Below are 19,249 nucleotides of genomic sequence, written 5' to 3'. Positions count from 1 at the left end.
GACCAGATGGTATCTGTGTGGTGATCTGTCCAGTGCAATCCATAGATGTTTCATTATTTTTATTGGCTTTCTCTGTCTTTCCTTCTGTTCTCCTCCCCCAGGTCACACCCATGGCCTATATACTTGGGTACATGTCTAACTTACCCCTTCAGAGGGTCCCTACGATGTGCTACTGTATTTGCTCAGGTTTTTTTCCTCTATCTGCAAATAGAGTTTTAAAAATTTTTGTAGCTTTTTTTTTTTGTTATATTTGTTTTCTTTAAGCTGTGTCACACTGTACTGTCTGTGTGTGTCTTAATCTACATCTCCCTTCTGCTTCAGTCTCTCCTGCTGTGTTTGCAATGCTTCTGTAAGTAGGAGGTGCATAAGGCAAGTATTTCTTTGGTTCTTGAGGTATCAAGTGAGTTACTGGAAGATGCACAGGCTGCAGCCTGGCTGTTGAGAGCTTCATGTATATACCATAAGTGCTATGTGATCATTCTCCCTGTGATTCATCTGGTTGTTGAGCTGTGTGAGAAGGAGAGGACTGTTTGGAAGAGGTGGCAGATGCTGAATGGATCTGCTAGCAGAAGGACTGACATACCTAGTGTTATAGGGGATCTTTAGCTGTGTGGTGGGAAGGAGCTCTGAGATACCGACAGGGGAGACCTTCACCTTTCTGGGAGCACTGCTCTTTTCTACTTTGAAGCTATTACTAGAGCTGAAAAAATCCAATAGTAAGAATAGTTACTCTCTGGAATAAAATTTCATGCCTGTTTGAACTTAGTTTGCTATATTGTGCATACAGCAAATGTCAGGTTCAAAGCCCTTATTGTGTATCCCTTTCGTTACTGCATATAAATTGAGGCTGAAAGTTTCTTTTATTAAACAAGTTAGAGCTTGCTAGAGATATAAATATGTGCAATTGCAATATGTATGAAGTCTAACTCACCTCTTTATCCCATTAAATTTAAAGTCTTTGGCTTGCCTACCTAGTGCAACAAAACAAACCATACAAAGGGTTGTAGTTGCTCTCTGTAAATATGATGGGGTAAAGAATAGGGAAGAAAATGGACGATATTGCTCTACAAGCAGATGGGTATAATCTGACCAGAGGTGAACTGTGATGAAAAGCAAGCAAAGCATGACAGTATCCTTGCCTGTGTTAGGGAGAAGAGCCTGTGGCAGCTGCCAGCTCCTCATGCGTATCCTTCTTGTGTTAAACACAGCCTGTGTATCCAGAAATGCCTGGAACAGTCTCAGAAGCATATGTCATGCTCCTTCTGATTCTTTGCAGCTCTTTGAGTAAGTTCTGTGGTTATGTATACAAATACTTGTTCTGGTTTTCTCTAGAACTTGTATATTGTGTTTCATATGTGTAGTATTTCTTCAACTAATATTTTTTAACTAGGCTGTACCAAAAATAAACTCCTGAACAAAGGTAGGCAGATATTTTCAAATGAAACATTTCTCTTTGTTCAAATAAGATGTCCTGTCAAAATGGAAGCTGAATGGGAAGGTCTTCACCAGTTGAGAAATGGTATTAATCCTGTGTGTGTGTGTATGAGATAGTGAGCCAACAACTCTCAGCTGTGTGGGAACTGAGTTCTCATGTGGGTTGTTGAAATGGCTGATGATATTCAGCTGGTGCAAGGTCTTTCCTGCTTCGCCATACCAGTTCCTGCAGTTCCTGGAATACTGGTGAGGCTGTGGTAGGCAAAGGCTGGTGCTCTCAGTTTGTAGAATCTTAACTTCAACCTGAAAATGAAACAATTTATTTTTGAAATATTACATCTCTGTGAAATTAAAAATGTTTTCCAAACAATTTTACATTTAAGTTCTACTAGTTTTAAACAGATTTTTAGGAATGGTGTAAAAAAATGCTGTCATATCTGGCAATGCAGATACCTTTCATATAATACAGATTATATGAGAAATAGTGGGGTGGTTGTTCCTTTTCTCGTCCTCAAATTAAAAAGTTACTCTATCAAGCTACTCAAAAGGAGAAGTTATTACTGTGGGACTGATAGATACCATGGATGGAGATCCCACATTACAGAATTCTCCAGGTCAAGCTCAGTAGTTAATTCTGATACTGAAATGCCTGGGAAGTAGAAAACTTTCATTGTGTCTGGAGAGTACTCTATTATACATCAATGGCAATGATATGAATGTTTATTCCTTGCAAGATTATGTGATGGAATTACATTCCATTGACTTCAAGGAAGTCAAGTGGGAAAATCCTAACGTCAGTTCCAAACTCCTCAAAACTGAGAGGAACTTTTCCTCAGCATTACAGCAGTTTTCTCATATTTACTCCATCTGTTGTGCCCATATGCCAAATAAAGAAATACGGTCTTTGGAAGAAGTGGAATTTCGATTTCCAGTAAAAATATTTGGCTTCTCCAGCACTTTATATACATATAACAAAATGTTCCTCTATCTAAATGCTTAAAACAAATGTTTAAACAAATTGTCATCTGTTAAAGTACCCTGAGAGTCCTGGGCACTGTGTGTTGACAAATGGAAATCCATTTTTATAGCAAGTATACTAATGGGAATCCTTTTATAGTTATGGCATGTCCCTGATGGTCAGCAGTCTTCTTTGCCATGCTGGGTCAATGAAAGACACATGCTTGTGCACTTTGGCAAGCTGATTTCAAACAGCCTTACCTGCTTATTTTCCTTGTACAAGGTGAGATTTTCTTCACTTCCCTTCTCCAGTTCTATGTGTCTTTCTGGAGCTACCTCCCTTAAGACTGTGGGAGAAATTTCAAGTTAAATGAGGGGTTTCTTTACTTTCACATCTGTGTTACAAGTGGGTCAGTTGATCTCTCTTTGTCAGTTTTACCTGCTGTTTTGCAATTTTTGTGTATGTGGAGTGCACTAGCCTTGCTACCAGGAGGTTTTTCACATCCATTTAGTTTCAAAAAGTCCATGATCTGCCTAGGGCTCAATTCACTTGTTGGCATACAGAGTCTATATGTGTGTGTTATGTGATTGGCTTGCAGATAACTGAATCTTGGCCAGTGTGCAGCTTGTGTGACAGGCTGGAACTGAGCTATCAAATATGTAAAGCCCTCAGAAATTGCTTCCTTTCCTTGTTTTTGTTATTGCTCATCTATTGGATCACTTAACTGGTGAATCACATGTGTACATGCAAATAGATGTGTGAACTCCTTGGGACTGTTAGACCTGGAAGTACTTGTGGGCTTCAAACTAGACGTGTAAGTGCTTTACTTCCTTGTGGCCTTCTAAATAGTGGAATAAATAAAGCAAAGAGCTGTTCATAAGAAGCAGTGTTTAGCAACAACTTTGTCAAACATACAAACTTCTGTGCTGGGATAAAATTGTCATGTGGTCTTCACTGCCAAATTATATTCTACCAAGTTTACACCTATCTTTATGTGAAAGTGTTTCATTACAGGTATGAATGAGACATCTCATTTTGCATGAAAGATATTTTTATTTCAAAATATCAATTTAGACAGTGCAGCTAAGTCCTAGTTCCTTTTTTAAAGGAAAAAAAAAATAAAATCTAGCAAACCAACAAACCTAAAGTCCTGAACTTCTAGTAAAAATAGAGATTACTCAGATCAATAACAGAGAAAGAAGTAATTCTGGAGTGGAAAGAAACCTTTCCAAATGTTTCCAGCTTTTACATAGATAATAATTATGACCATGAACATGAAGAGCTGATCTTACATGTTAAGTGTTAATGTAAACTTCCCCCACCCCCCAAATTTTCCTTTAAAAATGCAACTAGGACAAATTTATTCAAGCTTTTCTGAAGAAAGAGCATGTACTGTAATATTCTTAGTGACCTAAGTCAATTGGTGGTCAGTAGCAGGATTTTAGTGGTTCAGAAAACAGCAATAAGTACAAAAAAAAAAACAACAAACAACAACAGTTTTTTAAATTACCCCACCTTTAAGCACTTTTTATTTCTTACCATATTTACCTCCTAATTTTGAAAGAAAACTAATACCCTGTGTGATGCAACTAAGAATAAAAAAGTCTAGAAACAGCAGGTTGGAAACACATTGTCTTCCTTGAAGCACTGATTTTGGGGTTTCATGAATGATTTTGTTCATAAATTATTATCATCTACCTTTTACAAGTCAAGGAGCAAATTTGTTTTACTACAGCATTTCCGAAACAAAGGAAAACCTCCCAATTCAGCTGTTTGTACAATATTTTGCTGTCATCTTTTTTACTTTCTTGCTCTGCCTTAGACTTAATATGACCAGCCAATAGTCACAGCAAAAAAATGGGATGGATAAGCAAAAGTGTCATTAGTGATAAAGATCTCTGAAGGAGCTGCAAAGTTGTTTGATGACACTCCTAGATAAAGACAGGAGCAACTGTCTAGTAAGCAATTTTCCATGCAATAGAGAGAGGTGAGTTCTTTCCCCTTCTCCCAGCAGTGATCATGATGTAGCTGATTGTGGGAGAAATTCCTTTATGATCTAAAGCATGATATTCTCTTTAAAAATATGTTCAGACAAAACACACTTAAAATTCAAGAGAATTGGGTACCATGAAAAGCACTTATACACATTGTCTCCAAATGATTTTGATGAGGTGGACCTCGTGTCTGTCTCCTCATTACTATGCTCAAGTTAGTGAATGAATAGCTCAGCTTCACCTCTATTGAAAGTTCACCTTTTTCTAAATGTGCAGTGGATTGTGTACTTTGCCATAAAATTCACTTCTCAAACTCTTTCAGATGACTGAAGTTCAGTCCTGCACAGAAGTCAGACAGTATCTTGTGTTTTGTGCTTTATCTAATTGTTCCTTTCATTCAGAAGAGAAAACAGATGCAGCTCATTAATTTAATCTGCAAATATTTCTGAGCAGTTCAGCGATGTTCATTCAGTTCTAAAGAGCATGTACTCAGTGCTAATAGGCATGATCAGGTTATCTTTGTAATATCTTGCTCATCTGAAAGCTCGTTTAACACAGGGCGTCATCCAAATCCATGTGTGTGAAGTCGTGCAAATATTTACAGAGTGATGTGGGTTAAACGAGGAGTAACAGCACTCCTAGGTAGTCCTTAGACTGGTGTTTTGGCTGTGAACTTGAGTGTCTTGAAGCCAAGAGGTTTGAAACTCCTTCCTGATTCCTAGATGAGTTCCCTAGTGCTTGAGCAGTAGTGGATGCTGCTGCAGACCTATTGCAGATGGGCTGCTGCACTTTGATAGAGATTGAGAGTGACAGACCTAGCTCCAGCAGGGATCCAGGACTGAGGGTCAGGGCAGGATTTCTGCAAGGGACAGCCTAGCCCAGGAGCCCTGTCTGGCTGAGAAACAAGCCATATGCTGCGTTTCTCCACTTTGTTGGTGTCAGAGGGCTCCTGGCATGCCCTTTGCTGCTACTTCCTTGTGGAGCAAGCAAGTCCTTTGGACTGAGCTACCTGCCTTCATACAGCCTCCCAAACTACCAGAATTTGCACTGACAGCTCATGCACTCAAGAGGAGGGAGAGTTTCTGCCTCCTTCCTGGGGCAGAGTCAGGAGCTCTCAGAGTGTGGTAGCCCCCAGGGGCACATAAAATCATAGAATCATAGAATCTTAGGGGTTGGATGGGACCTTGAAAGATCATCTAGTCCAACCCCCCTGCCAGAGCAGGATCACCCAGAGTACATCACCCAGGAACGCATCCAGGTGGGTTTTGAATGTCTCCAGTGAAGGAGACTCCACAACCTCCCTGGGCAGCCTGTTCCAGTGCTCTGTCACTCTCACAGTAAAAAAAATTTTTCGGATATTCACCTTGAACTTCCTATGCTCCAATTTACACCCATTACCCCTTGTCCTATCACTGGTCATCATTGAGAAAAGCCTAACTCCGTCCCCCTGACACTCACCCCTTACATATTTGTAAACATTGATGAGGTCAGCCCTCAGTCTCCTTTTCTCCAAGCTAAAGAGACCCAGCTCCCTCAGACTTTCCTCATAAGGGAGATGTTCCACTCCCTTAATCATCTTAGTAGCTCTATGCTGGACTCTTTCAAGCAGTTCCCTGTCCTTCTTGAACTGAGGGGCCCAGAACTGGACACAATACTCCAGATGCGGCCTCACCAAAGCAGAATAGAGGAGGAGGAGAACCTCTCTTGACCTACTAACCACACCCTTTCTAATGCACCCTAGAGCTAATGCACATGAGCTGTTTGGAGGTAGCTGGGCCAGACACAGACCCTGCCACAGGGCAATCAAAGCTGTTTTGTGCTCAAACCTTCTTTTTGGTATGCCCATGCATGGATGGTGAAGACAGGGCTTGAGTTTGGGCGCCAGATCTACTTTATATCTGCTTTTAAAAAGCAGCAGCGCTGCTGTCTAGTTGCTCGGGTTACTTCAAAGGAGAAGGTGTGGCAGTGCGGAGGCTGGGCTGCCCTCTCTCGGTGAGATAGCAGCTGGCTGGGGAAGGGGGTTTTCAGGGTTGTGGGTTTTGACTGAAACGTTCCATTTGGTTTTTTGTGGTTTGGCCAGTTCCAGTCCTTGTCCTGGGCCCAAATAAGCTGAATTATTATAGACATAAAAGAGAAAAACCTCCACCCCAAGATTTATAATCATCCTCCTATAAAATTCCTCCTATGTCTTCATCCTAAAGGACTATTAAATTGTAATGTTTCCTTTGGTTCACAACCTGGTATGTTTTTTCATTCCTGAAAAATCAAACAAAGCTTTTGGAGAAAAAAGATACAAAAGGAGGGGGGAAAATCCAACAAAGCAGATAAACCCATTACAGGCAAACAAAACGCATATGTGTATACAAATGGGAATTAATTTTAAAAGGCAGTTAGAAGATCCAAAGCCTTATTCTCTGCTTCAGCCAGAACCTTTGTTAAATAACTTAGCACAAAAATAAAGGTAAGAAATTGCATAGATAAATTCTTAATTTAATTATGACACACAATCTACATTAAATGAAAAACAGTTGGGTTTAGTAGTTGGAAGGGGTTGCTAATTTCTTCCTCTTTTTTTATGCTTTTTTTGGCAAAACGGGACATGTATGACAATGAAACACATCAGTTCTGTGATGAAAACTGCATAGTGTTTTACATGGGTCCGATTTCTCACTCAGCTGTTTCTTTCCCTCATCCAGCTTCCAAATTTTCTCCTATCTGGCCATGGATTCTCCACTGACCTTTCCTAAAATCTGTGAGTTAAGCTGATCAACTTTTCCTTACTCTTCATGATTTTGTACATCACTATCACATCCTTCCTCAAAGATCTCTTTTTTCAGGTCCTGACCTACTTAATGATCTTTTGTAAAGGAGTCTTTCCATATCATCCCCATTACCTCTTTCTCTGATCTTTTCCTAATTGCATGATATCCTGAAAGGCAGTATGTCACGGCATGATGCAATGTTTAATGTTTTCTGTATTATATATTATGTTGACTGTTTTCTGATTTTGTGTTATTTTATTTTGGTAATTCCAAAGCTTATTTGACTTTTGATTGTGGCCAGGCTTTGAATTAACATTTTCACAAATATATTCAAAATAACTCAGAAGTCTTTGAGAAGTAGTAAGAAATTCAGACACACCTTTCTGTACCTGTGCTTAGACATTTTTCCACCCCCTACAAACATAATTTTTCACTTACTGGATAATGGCTTTCATCTTCAGGCAATTTAGTTGCCTGGTAACTCTTTCTAGTGAAAACTTTTAATTTTTCTATTCAGCCAGTTTTAGATTTGATCATCCTGAGCACATCTGTGTCATCTGTGAACTTGGCAACATTTGTGAACTCATTATTTATTCCATCTTCCACATGACTTCTGAAAAATTGGAGGAGCAAAAATAACTTGTGAGCAGATTCTTCCCATATCAGTGCATTTATTTATTTTTGCCTAGCTTTCTGTCTTTTACTCATCTACTAGTCTCCTAGAAGACTTTTTCTCTTAATGCACCATAAATTCTTTTCCTCCGTTTGGGTAGAAATTTTCCTGAGAAGCTTTGAAAAATCAGACCTGCTACTTTCCAATGATAATCCATATCTGCATACTTCTATTAATGATTTTTTTATTGCTGTGCTCTGGTTTTACATTTACAATTTTAATATTTTTTTTTCCCTTTGATTGGATGTTGATTTAGTTATTCAAACTGTTTTCTTACTTCAGATATTTTATTATTTTTTTTCCTTTTCTATTATTTATCTGTACTTACTTTTTTCTTCCTTTTGCTAAGATCCTGACTTGCTGTTTAGAATGTCTCCATCATGCCTGAAAACCTTTGTAACAATTTATATTTTTTTAATGAGTACTCCTGTTTAATTGGTGGTGACTTTATAACAGCTTTCCAATATCTGGAGAGGGCTTACAAGAAGGCTGGTGTAGAGCCTTTTTAACACGGGTGTATAGTGAGAGGACAAGGGGCAATAGTTTGAAGCTTAAAAAGGGGAGATTCAGGTTGGACATTAGGAAAAAGTTTTTTTCTATGAGGGTGGTGAGATGCTGGCACAGGTTGCCCAGGGAGGCTGTGGATGCCCCCCCCCCCGAAGTGTTCAAGGGCAGGTTGGATGGGGCTTTGAGCAACCTGATCTAGTGTCCCTGCCCATGCAGGGGGGTTGAAACTAGATGATCTTTAAGGTCCCTTCCAAACCTAGCCATTCTATGATTCTATGATTCTATTATATCAGTGAGGTACAACCAGCCTTGCCTTCAGGTTTCTTAATTTTCCTGTACTTGGCATTTGAGAAAATCAAGAAATTTGCAGAGGACAGCCAAACAGTACATGCTGGAGAAAACATGACTGCCATTCAAAATGGCATTGCTGAATTGCAGCAAGAGTCTGAAATCAATACAATAAGTGGTGACCTGGTGACTTCATGGTCATCCATTGCCTTCTAGCTTCTCATCCTTGACTCACTTCTGCCTTTTTTAGAAATCCAATATAAGAGAACAGTCATTATTTTTGGTGTCCAAGAATTGCTAATTGAACTTTGATTGTTTCTCCTCTATTTGAAATTCATCTGCCCATTTGTAGAAATGAACATTGCAGACATTTGCCTCTGAACTTGTAAGACGTAGTCAGGAGAGAGAAATAGGCTGTGATATTTTTTCATTTTAAATTGAATATCCAAATTAGACTAGATTGAATCCTTCCTGAAAGTGGCTGGTTTTGTTTTAGACGATACTAGGGGAGTACGTTGGGAGTAAAAACAGGCAAGATTAATCCTTCTTTCTGGCTGAATCTGTATGAGAAAATGAAGCACTGCCAGTGAATGTTTTTCAGCTGGTGAATTGCTGGAAAACTCCCTGGCATGGTGAGTGATGTCCTCATAAATAACTTCCAGGTACAATTCAGAAGTGAAAACACTCTAGAGACCTTCTCACTAAGCCCTGTGCATGTAGGCATCATATTTTAGACATTAAGAGAGTTCATCAAATTAGACATAGCCAACCATACACCATTCCTACCAGTTGACCTTGCTCCCTGGGGTAGTCCCTCATTAATTTGTCTGGGAAAACTAATATATCATTAGTTTAATAGTATGATAGTTAGTTTACTAGTATACTTTGTATTTTAAGAGCTCACATTAGTACCAGCTCCTGTGCTTTGGACATTTACAGTGGTTGTGCCCACAAAAGCTTTTGTCCAATTGTTACTGTTTGAGGTATTTACGGACAATCACTGTTGTCCTTACCAGGAGTGTGGTCCCTATTTTCCCCTACCCTAAATCCTACATGAATACATATAGTGCTGATTTCCAGGTAACACTTAAATTATTTTCCTACTGAACAAACAAAATCCTTGTGAAAGTTATACCAAATAAATCTCTGTTATTCTAATAAGGTCATAATTTTCATGATATGAAGGTTTTCAGATTTTTCTAGCACTCTTTGCTTTACAGTGAAGCCATGTAAAGCATTCAGCAACTTGACAAATTACTTTCGCCCCCCCCCCCCCATTCTCATACCACCTTAATCCATAATCCTCAGTGACTGAAATTTCTCCAGGACTTGCAGGTGACTATATCAAAAAAGTTTCCATTCTTTTCAATTCTCACACAGCAGTCTCTTTGCAGCATAGAGAAGAAACCAAAGTGCTTCAAAGTTGCAGCAGGGGAGATTTAGATTGGATATTAGGAAGAATTTATTTCCTGAAAGAGTGGTCAGGCACTGAAATGGCCTGCCCAGGGAGGTGATTGAGGCACCATCCTTGGAGGCACTTGAGAAATATGTAGATGTGGCACTTCAGGGCATGCTCTAGTGGCTGAGGTTGTGGGGGTTTTTGTTGGTGTCTTTTGGTGGAGTGTGTGTGGTTGCTTGTGTTTGATTGGGGTTTTTTTTGTGTTGATGGCTGGATTTGGTGATCTCAGAGGTCCTTTCCAATGATGATGGTTCTGTGATTCTGTGCTACCAGACTAGCTATGCACATAAACAGGCTGTATTTTCTCTTCCCTCCACTAACTGCTTTTATTTTGTCCTCCTATCACTGAAAGCATGTGTATAAAACATATTATCCAAAAGAGGTCAGTCATTGTCTAGCTTTTTCATACATATAAAAGAATTGAGTAGAATATAATCTGAGCCTCTGCTCTAATAATTTCTGATCTGCTCACTTTTGGTCCCAAAGGAACCATCAGTGCATATGTAGGTTAGTAATGTGGTGGAGTAGCCTGTGATGAGTCCTAGCAGCTTTTCTGTAGTGATTTAGGGCCTTTGGCAGTGGCACTTTCTCATACTTTACAAGTCAGCAGATCCATTTTTCCATTCTTTCCCAGCACTGAGTCCCAGAAGCACTGCTCTTTGAAAGGTATAAGCAGCACTACAAAGACACAGAGTCCTTAGGGTATTTTTCTTTTTAAAATCAGTAGGGTAGATTTCCTTGCTGGTCACCAAGATAGCAACTGGTTATTGGCCTTGGCTGCTGGGGAAAAGCAAGCAGCATTTCCTGCCTGAAGGGCAGCCACATTCCTCCTCCGCTGGTGGAGTTGCTTCAGATTCCCAAGGTAACCTAGAACCTTCACACATCCAGATCTTCTGCTTCATGCAAATATATTTCTCACGTTTCTGTCTGCCCACTTCCTTCTCAAACTTTCCTGCTGGACTTTGTAATTTCCTTCTGACTTTCAGTGGATGAAAGACCAAGTTTTCAAAAAATCCCAATCAGTACATGCATGTATTTACTGGAATCCCTGTTTGCACACAGTTTCACAGAAGCAGTGATAGATCTGCCATGGAGATGCCTACAACGAAACATTGAGGGTGTTTTCATCCTTGCCTATTATTATCATCTTAATTTTCCTGTTCTGTAATTCTGACAGGAAATTCTCTGCAGCTACCTCTTAACTTCCCTTTTTTCCATGGTTTTCTGTAAGTGGTTAGAGAGGGGGAAATGCTCATTGGAGTATGTTTCTACAAGACTGTGATGATGGAAGTGCATGCAAATAAGTGGTTATTATAAACTGATCTCTCCTTTGGGAGTTTTAGTGAATGTTGGTAGCCAGGATCTCTTTGCAGAACATTATTTTGATTAGAAAGGACCTCTGGAACTCATCTGGTCTCTTTGCTCAAAGAAGGGCCAATTTTGAAATTAAATCCCATTTGGAAGTTAGATCAAGTTGCTGATCCATAAAAATGGACAGTTTTGTTAGGGCCCTTTAGTTATAGACAATGCTTCCTATTTTGTGTGATGGCAGAGATATTATTTTGTCTTAATCTTCTATACCCAAAAAGTTTATTTTTGTCTATGTTTAATATATTTCCTGTAATTTGATGAAGAGCATGCAATACTGGATATGTTAAAGGCATGATGTAGAAGGGACCAGAAACCAAAGCAGAAAAGGTGCCCAGGAGCAATAGACAAGGGTAGGAACAGAAAAGCTGAGTTATTGTTATGAAACCACTCATCACCAGTGCACCAATCATGGTAGAAGTAATGGAGATAATAGATTGGGAAAGCTTCCCTTTATTGACCTTTTGCATTGTTTGAGGTTACAGTTTCTTCACACAAATCTAATATTCTAGCTGTTGTATTCTTGAAGGAGGAGAGAGAGGAGGAAAATAGGAAGAGCTAGGCTGAGCTGAGCCCTGGGCAAGTAATAAAATACCAAGAAGGGCTCCATACACGCCACACATTCCTGTACAAAATGTGCATCCAAACAGCCTTGGGGTATGTGGTCTGCTACAAACATCTGTATTTTGTGAGCTTGTACAAACTCATTTGGAGCATGCTCATGTTTGCTGCTGGTTAAACCGGTTATGCTTTCAGTTGCATAGAATTCTGTATAGTTATTTCTCTTCTACATTGGTTGTGCTGTTTTCAGGTCAGCACATCAAAAGAAAATACTGTGGGCACTCAGATCTACTTCTGAAGCTAACAGCTACTGCTGTCCAAAGCAACAGCTAGCATCCTAATAGTAAAAATATTTGCTGGTGGCATAGCAGCAAAATCTGTGGTTTTCCTTTGATATCTCTAATTACTAACCAAAGTGAATCCTGTTGAATTTGCAGTAATTTACACTGTAGTGTAGTTTCACCACAGAGTATTCCAAATGAACCATGAAGGAATAAGGCAATGTCATATGTCTATTGAAAAAAAAGGTGATCTCAGAACATGGTTATAGTCACAGTCATCCAAGTCCTCAGAACTTGTAAATAAATAACCTTACTCATCAGAATTGGTTATTAGCTATTATGCTGAAGATTATTTTATTGTACTGTATTATAAGCTTTGCTACTTTTCCTCTTTTTTTTGTTTTCTTTAATTGTTCAAATGTGTTGAGTGCAAAACAAACTACAAAGTTACTTAGCATATGTTCTTCCATGCACTGAAAATTGCCAGGAACCATCTGATTTCTAGCCAAATTATTTGCACAGTTTGCTAAGTTGGAAAAAAGTACATGTAGCTGACACAAAATTAAGCAGCTCCCATGTGCAGCTGATCTTTGGGGATTCTTACTTGAAAACTCTGAGCTAATAGAACTACCACATGTGTTGGCTACCAAAATGCATCTTCTTCCTTGTTGCTATGGTCATTGCCTATGGAAACTTACTTTTCTGCCTAATGTTAAAACATAGCACTTCTTTCTGTAAACATGGTAAGGAGAACTGGAAATTTCCTTACTAAGACACATTATTATAGACTTGAACATGATGTGCTCTAAGTTCATGTATAGTCTCTTTTTTAACCATGTAATTACAAATGTGCTGCTTTGCAGCTGAAGCACTCCCTGCAATAATGACAATATGCAGCAAAGTCTGTTTCTTTGATTTTTTGGCACTCTTCAACAGGCATCAGAATTTAGAATGATAGAATCATAGAGTCATTAAGGTTGGAAGGGACCTTAAAGATCATCAAGGTCCAATCCCCCTGCATGGGCAAAGAACCCTACCACTAGATCAGGTTGCACAAAACCTCATCCAACCTGGCCTTAAAAACCTCCAGGGATGGGGCATCAACAACCTTCCCAGGCAACCCATTCCAGTTCCTCACCACTCTTATAGTGAATAATTTCTTCCTAATATCTAACCTAAATCTCCCCTCTCTCAGTTTAAAACCCCTTGTCCTGTCACTATCTTCTCTGATGAAAAGCCCCTCCCCAGCTTTCCTGGAGGCCCCTTTCAAGTACTGGAAGGTGCTATAAGGTCCCCCCGGAGCCTTCTCTTCTCCAGGCTGAACAGCCCCAACTTTCTCAGCCTGTCTCCATAGCAGAGCTGCTCCAGCCCTTTGATCATCTTCGTTGCCCTTCTCTGGACCCTCTCCAACAGGTCTATATCTTTCTTGTGCTGAGGGCTCCAGAGCTGTACACAGCACTCCAGGTGGGGTCTGACCAGAGCAGAGTAGAGGGACAGAATCACCTCCCTGGCCCTGCTGGCCACACTTCTGTTGATGCAGCCCAGGATGCAGTTGCTCTCTGGGCTCCAGCACACACCGGTGGCTCATATCGAGCTTCTCATCAACTACCATCCCCAAGTCCTTCTCCTCAGGACTGCTCTCCAGCCATTCTTCCCCCAGCCTGTATTTATGCCTGGGGTTGTGCTGACCCAGGTGCAGGACCCTGCACTTGCCCTTGTTGAACTTCATGAGGTTGGCACTGACGCACCTCTCCAGCCTGTCAAGGTCCCTCTGTATGGCATCGCTTCCCTCTTGGGTGTCAATCACATCACACAGCTTGGTATCATCAGCAAATTTGCTGAGGATACACTCAATCTCACTTGTTCATGGCAATCAGTGGTTGTAAGCATTTCCTGAGCTGTGGGTCTCTTCTGGCCTATCATGCTATGTAAACCTCTGACAGATCTGTTTCCCATGAGAATTCTTTTAAGCCTTTTGGAACCTCTTGGACTTTTGACCTCCACAACATCCTGTGATAATGAGTTCCACAATTTAATTTTGTATGAGATTTAATTTAACTATGTGTGAAAAATTACTTCCTTGGTTTGTTTTATGCTTTCTGCCTGGTAAATAAATTGGGTGCTCTCTGATTACAGTACAAAGAAAAATAGTGAATAATGCTTCTCTATTCAATGTCTCCACATCTTCCATGGCTTTAGCACATCTTTCCTTTCTTCTGTCTGTCCAAACTGAAGAGACTATGTTATTTGCTCTTACAAAAATTACTTCATATCTTTGTTCAAAGATGTACAAGGATATAAAATGATGGAAAGGTAGGTGAGGGTGGTGATGCTCTTCAGGATAGTAATTCACATTAAAATGACTATGATTCCATTCCTTGTCCAAATTAGTGGGACTTCTGGCCAGACAGACCTGACTACTGGACTCTTCTGAAGTCAATCTCTGCTCATATGTGTACTTTTCTCAATGTATCCTTAACCAGGCCGTTTTCATGACTAGTGTATGACTGTATCATCAGAGATGCTGGTTAAATTTCCAGTCTGGAACTACTCTGTCACCTTTCCTTTCTCCAGTCTAAAATCCAGTATACTTACCTATGATTTTTTATTTTAATTCAAGAATGTAAAAGTGCCATTTAATTGCTAGATATTCTACACATCATCTCACCCACTCACTGCCAAAGCTACACTGTATCTTCATGACACGCTTAGAGATTAATAGGTTAGTAATGCAAGTACCTGATTAACAGATTTCACACCTACAGAAAATGAGATTTTTACATCCAGCTGCTTTGTGTCACACAGCAAAGATGTGAGTCACCTGGTTTGCAGAAGGGAGCTGCTTTGGGCATTGCTGCCAGTCATAAGTGTGAGTTGTGGGAACCAGCTGAACCAAAACTTCTATGAAAAGTGCCCAGATCCCAGATGTGCTTTGTGTTCTGGTTTTTCCAAATGTGGCACTTTCATTTGTAACCAAAGTAATAATAAATGTAACAAACCCTATTTTAATCATATTGATGTTTTTACTCTGTTTTATTAAAATTATATTTTATTATAATATTCAGTGATCCTTTTCCATTGAAGGTTTTCATATGTATGCAACGTATAATATGTGAGAGAAAGCAAGTAGGAAGGGGGGGCAGTCACTGTCTCAGTGACAATAAAATGCACTGACACCTTGTCAATCCAAACCTCTCTGGGCTTTGGCTTTTGTTACATTCTCAGGCTGGGTTCTTTAGGTTTCCCAACCTTTTGGTGATTCTTGGTCCTGTTCCTTCAAGTCGGGGCCTGGTTTTAAGTACTCTGGAAACTGGACTTGGTTCAAACCTTAGAATAATTTATAGTTCAGGATAATATTTATATAAAAATTTTATTCAGACAGAATTTAGTGGATTTGCATGAGTTTTATTTCTAGTTTCTCATCCCATTTGAATGGATCCATGTAACTGGAATCTGTAGCTGATTAATGCATATGCTTATGGAAAAAAAAATTCTTAGGTGAACTAAGAGGACTAGCTGGTTTTGCCTATTCCTGTGAAGCAAAGAATGAGATGAGTAATTTTCTTCCATTCTACATAATAAAATCAACGAGGTTCAGGGATCCATTGCAATATAGTAGTTTTCTGGCAAAGTGAAATAATGTACTAGTAGGATCACACTGTGATCTTAAATTGTTCTGTGCCTATAGGGGCAAACATATACATTGTACACCTAACCCGTCAATATGAATCACTCCATGATGCTTTTACATTATCTGGAAATGATGTAGCACACATGCTAGAACACATATGAGTTCTATTTTGGAGTGGAATATGTAGTTCTCTCACACACAACATTTAGAATGGTTTACCTCTTGCATGTTAAAGCATTTCTTGCTCAGAGAGAGGTTGCATAGACCAGCAAAAGACTTGACTGAAGACCTACATCTGAGGCCCACAATATTGTCACCTATGGGTATGTTGCTGAGTGACTTCTCACTGGAGGTTTTCAGCTAAGCCTGAAAACAGGTCCTGAAATGACAGATAGACCCCAGAAGTCTAAATTCCAGTCTGTGTAGAAGACCATGATGTGCCCTAGTATGAGACAGAGAGGCTTGGATGAGCCCAGGCTCAGGACCTGGGGAGTTGGGGTCAGTACACACCAGAGGGTGCTGTCACTGTAACGGGAGGACATAGGTTGGTCCAGAGGACACATAAAGACGGTGTAGGTGTAGGTGATAATTTAGTTCTTGTCTGTCAGGTTAAGTCAGTGTGACAGGTCAGGCCCCTTTGACTTACCACAGTTGAATTCAGAAACAGAGCTAAGAGAATGGAAATTTTTCAAAAATTTGTAAAATGCAAACTTAATCTCTCATTTTGCTTTGTAAGTTGCCTGCTTTCTCAGATGTAGATGCAATATTAATTTTATAATTTTGTAAGATTAACGTTGATCAGTGGCTTTTGCAAGAATTATTGCAATGTATGATACTAACAGCTGCTTTAAATTGAGAGAATGATGGGTCTGTTTCTTTGGAAATATCTTAGATAATTGGATTTTGAGGCCTTGGGATTGTAGTTAAGAAATGCTTTCAATCAATATTCTATAATATTTATTTAAAGTTAATCCTTGTGATGCAAAACTGAAAACAAAATAAATGCAAGCACAGTTGAAATGAACTATTACAATACATGAACACAATAATTTCCTTACAAAAGGAATATAAACTTTTAGAAGCCGAAAATTAAATAACATTTAATCTTATTATGATGAATTTTGAAAGAGGTTTAAAGATGCATTCGGGGGCACATATAAGCTTGAATATTTGTATGGAGTCCCATCAGCCTGAGAAATTTCATAATTCACCTTTTTCCCCATTAGGGGAGATGACTTTACCTTGCTATTCACATATTCACACCAGCATTAGGTGAATTTGCCTCAACTGAACCCTCAGTAATTAACCAAAGATTTCCTGAGGGTGCAATTAAAACACATTGTAATTATTGAAGGCCTTACCTGATCTGCTGTTTTATGTGAACACAGAGACTACTTGGATAAAATTTAATACTTGGCCACATAAGCCCAGCAACGAGAGAAAATTTGTATTCTCTAGAACGTAGTTTACAAAATCACTTATGCTGAAATAATCTTTCAGGTTCAGCACTAATTTGCTGGAAAGTACAGGTGGTCAGTACTTCAGTTTTTCTCCAGCATGTCTCTCAGGAGTGTCAGTATTACATTAATGGTACTTGTGATGAGATTACCTATGTATGGTGATATTACTTACTTAAGCTTTACTCTGACATTTTTTCTTTGTAATTCAGAATTTGATTATCTTAAATGCATTATTTATTCCAAAAGGAAGAATACTCCTCTGCTTCCAAGACCATACAATAATTTCTGTGTATCCCAAATGGTACTAGATGTCTGTGTGAGGGCAAATGAATAAAATAATTTGTATTACTAAGAAGAATGGAAATGTTTTCCTTTATTTTAGAGACCTGTCTTATTGGAGAAATGGAATCAAATAAAACATATTTACTTTTTGACTTGTATATGTTTTTCCCATGTCTTCATCTATACTATTAACATGAGCCTCTGGACTATAATTAAGCTGCTATCATTCAAACACTTATCAAGAGGAAGCCTTCAACTCACAGTGTGTAACACACAGTGGTCTCAAGCCTTATTGTCTTATCCAAAGTCAGTAGAGTATAGCTGTTGCTATTTCCTAATCAGAGAGCTGTCTGGGGTGAAGAGCTGGAGGAAACTAACAGGAATCTCATCTAGAGTCCTAGGCAATCTGCCCTAGCATTACTACCTAGTCAGTTCAGTTGATATATTTGATCCCCAGACATATTAAAGCAGTTGGAAAGACTCCAGTAGACTCCAATGGGCTTCCATCAGGCAATTATATTACTGCTGGAGGGCTGGAAATTGATGGGTTTTACTTTGCGTAGAAGTTCTTTCGAAATCAATGTAAAAATATATCAGAGTATCTTACCAGATATTCATCTTAGTGACATATCTGTGGTTTCCCTAAAGCACTGCTAGTGCTGAAGAATAAGGAGTGAATGGATTCATGGTTTAATCAAATATTTCCTTCCACCTGAGTTGCATGGGGATGGAAGCTTTGCAATGTGGAACTGTGAGGGAGCTGGTACTGGCACGAGACTGCAGCCCCTCTGTCTTGTGCACACACAGTGATACTCCCACAGACTCCTTTAGGCACGGGAAGGGCTATTTTCCTAAACTAGTTTCAGTATTGCATTCCCCCTAAAAGAGCTGCCTTTTGTTTGTCTGACTTAGACAATTATAGGTGTAATTGTCATTACTTTGTAAAAAATTAAACAAATCTACAATTTACTTTGCAATTTACTATTGCAAACAAGTCTTGGCAATCTGTATTCACTGCATGCCAGGTTAGTATCCAGACTCCTCACCTCTCTGTATCTGAAGCCCTGAACTAGTGCAAACGTCCCTGTGGGCAGCTGGGAATAGCTCACAACAGGTAAATTATATGTTAGAAACATTTGTCCACTCTTCATTTTCTCCAGAGTGTTCTGAGCCTTCACACTTAAACATATGAACAGCTTTATGGAACTCAGTGAGACTACAAGCAAAGCCTTTAGGACTGAGCCATTTATAGAAAGCTTGGTCTTTAGGGCTTTCTCATTGATTTATTTCTGTTTGTAATGTACTGTAAGCTGTGCTGTATATAGAACATTTGTGATGTAATATTAAAAGATGAAATTGTGGTTTTGGACTATTACTGGCTAGAAATCTTCAGAATCATAAATAAATATACTGAAGTCAGAGTCAATCCCCAAAGTAATCCCCTAGGCCTGTTTGTTTTTTGGCTGAGCATTGTAGTCTTTCTATACTGATGCTTTGTATTCAGGTTTAAATTTTCTGCAAGGGACAATAACTTCTAACAAGACAGATTTTTGTTTTTGTCTTTTGTAGACTCTCTAGCTCTCTCAGGAAT

At 39.2% G+C, this 19,249-nt stretch overlaps 1 pseudogene; it reads left to right on the top strand.

Annotated features, from left to right (window-relative positions):
* Positions 1–1,605: 1,605 nt before the first annotated feature.
* Positions 1,606–19,249, top strand: part of LOC104390173 — a 30,282-nt pseudogene continuing 12,638 nt past the window's right edge.

The sequence above is a fragment of the Chaetura pelagica genome, unplaced genomic scaffold, assembly GCF_000747805.2.
Source record: "Chaetura pelagica isolate M959 unplaced genomic scaffold, ChaPel_1.0 scaffold90, whole genome shotgun sequence".
In the NCBI taxonomy this organism is placed as follows: Eukaryota; Metazoa; Chordata; class Aves; order Apodiformes; family Apodidae; genus Chaetura; species Chaetura pelagica.
This window is presented reverse-complemented; position numbering and strand designations above follow the sequence as displayed.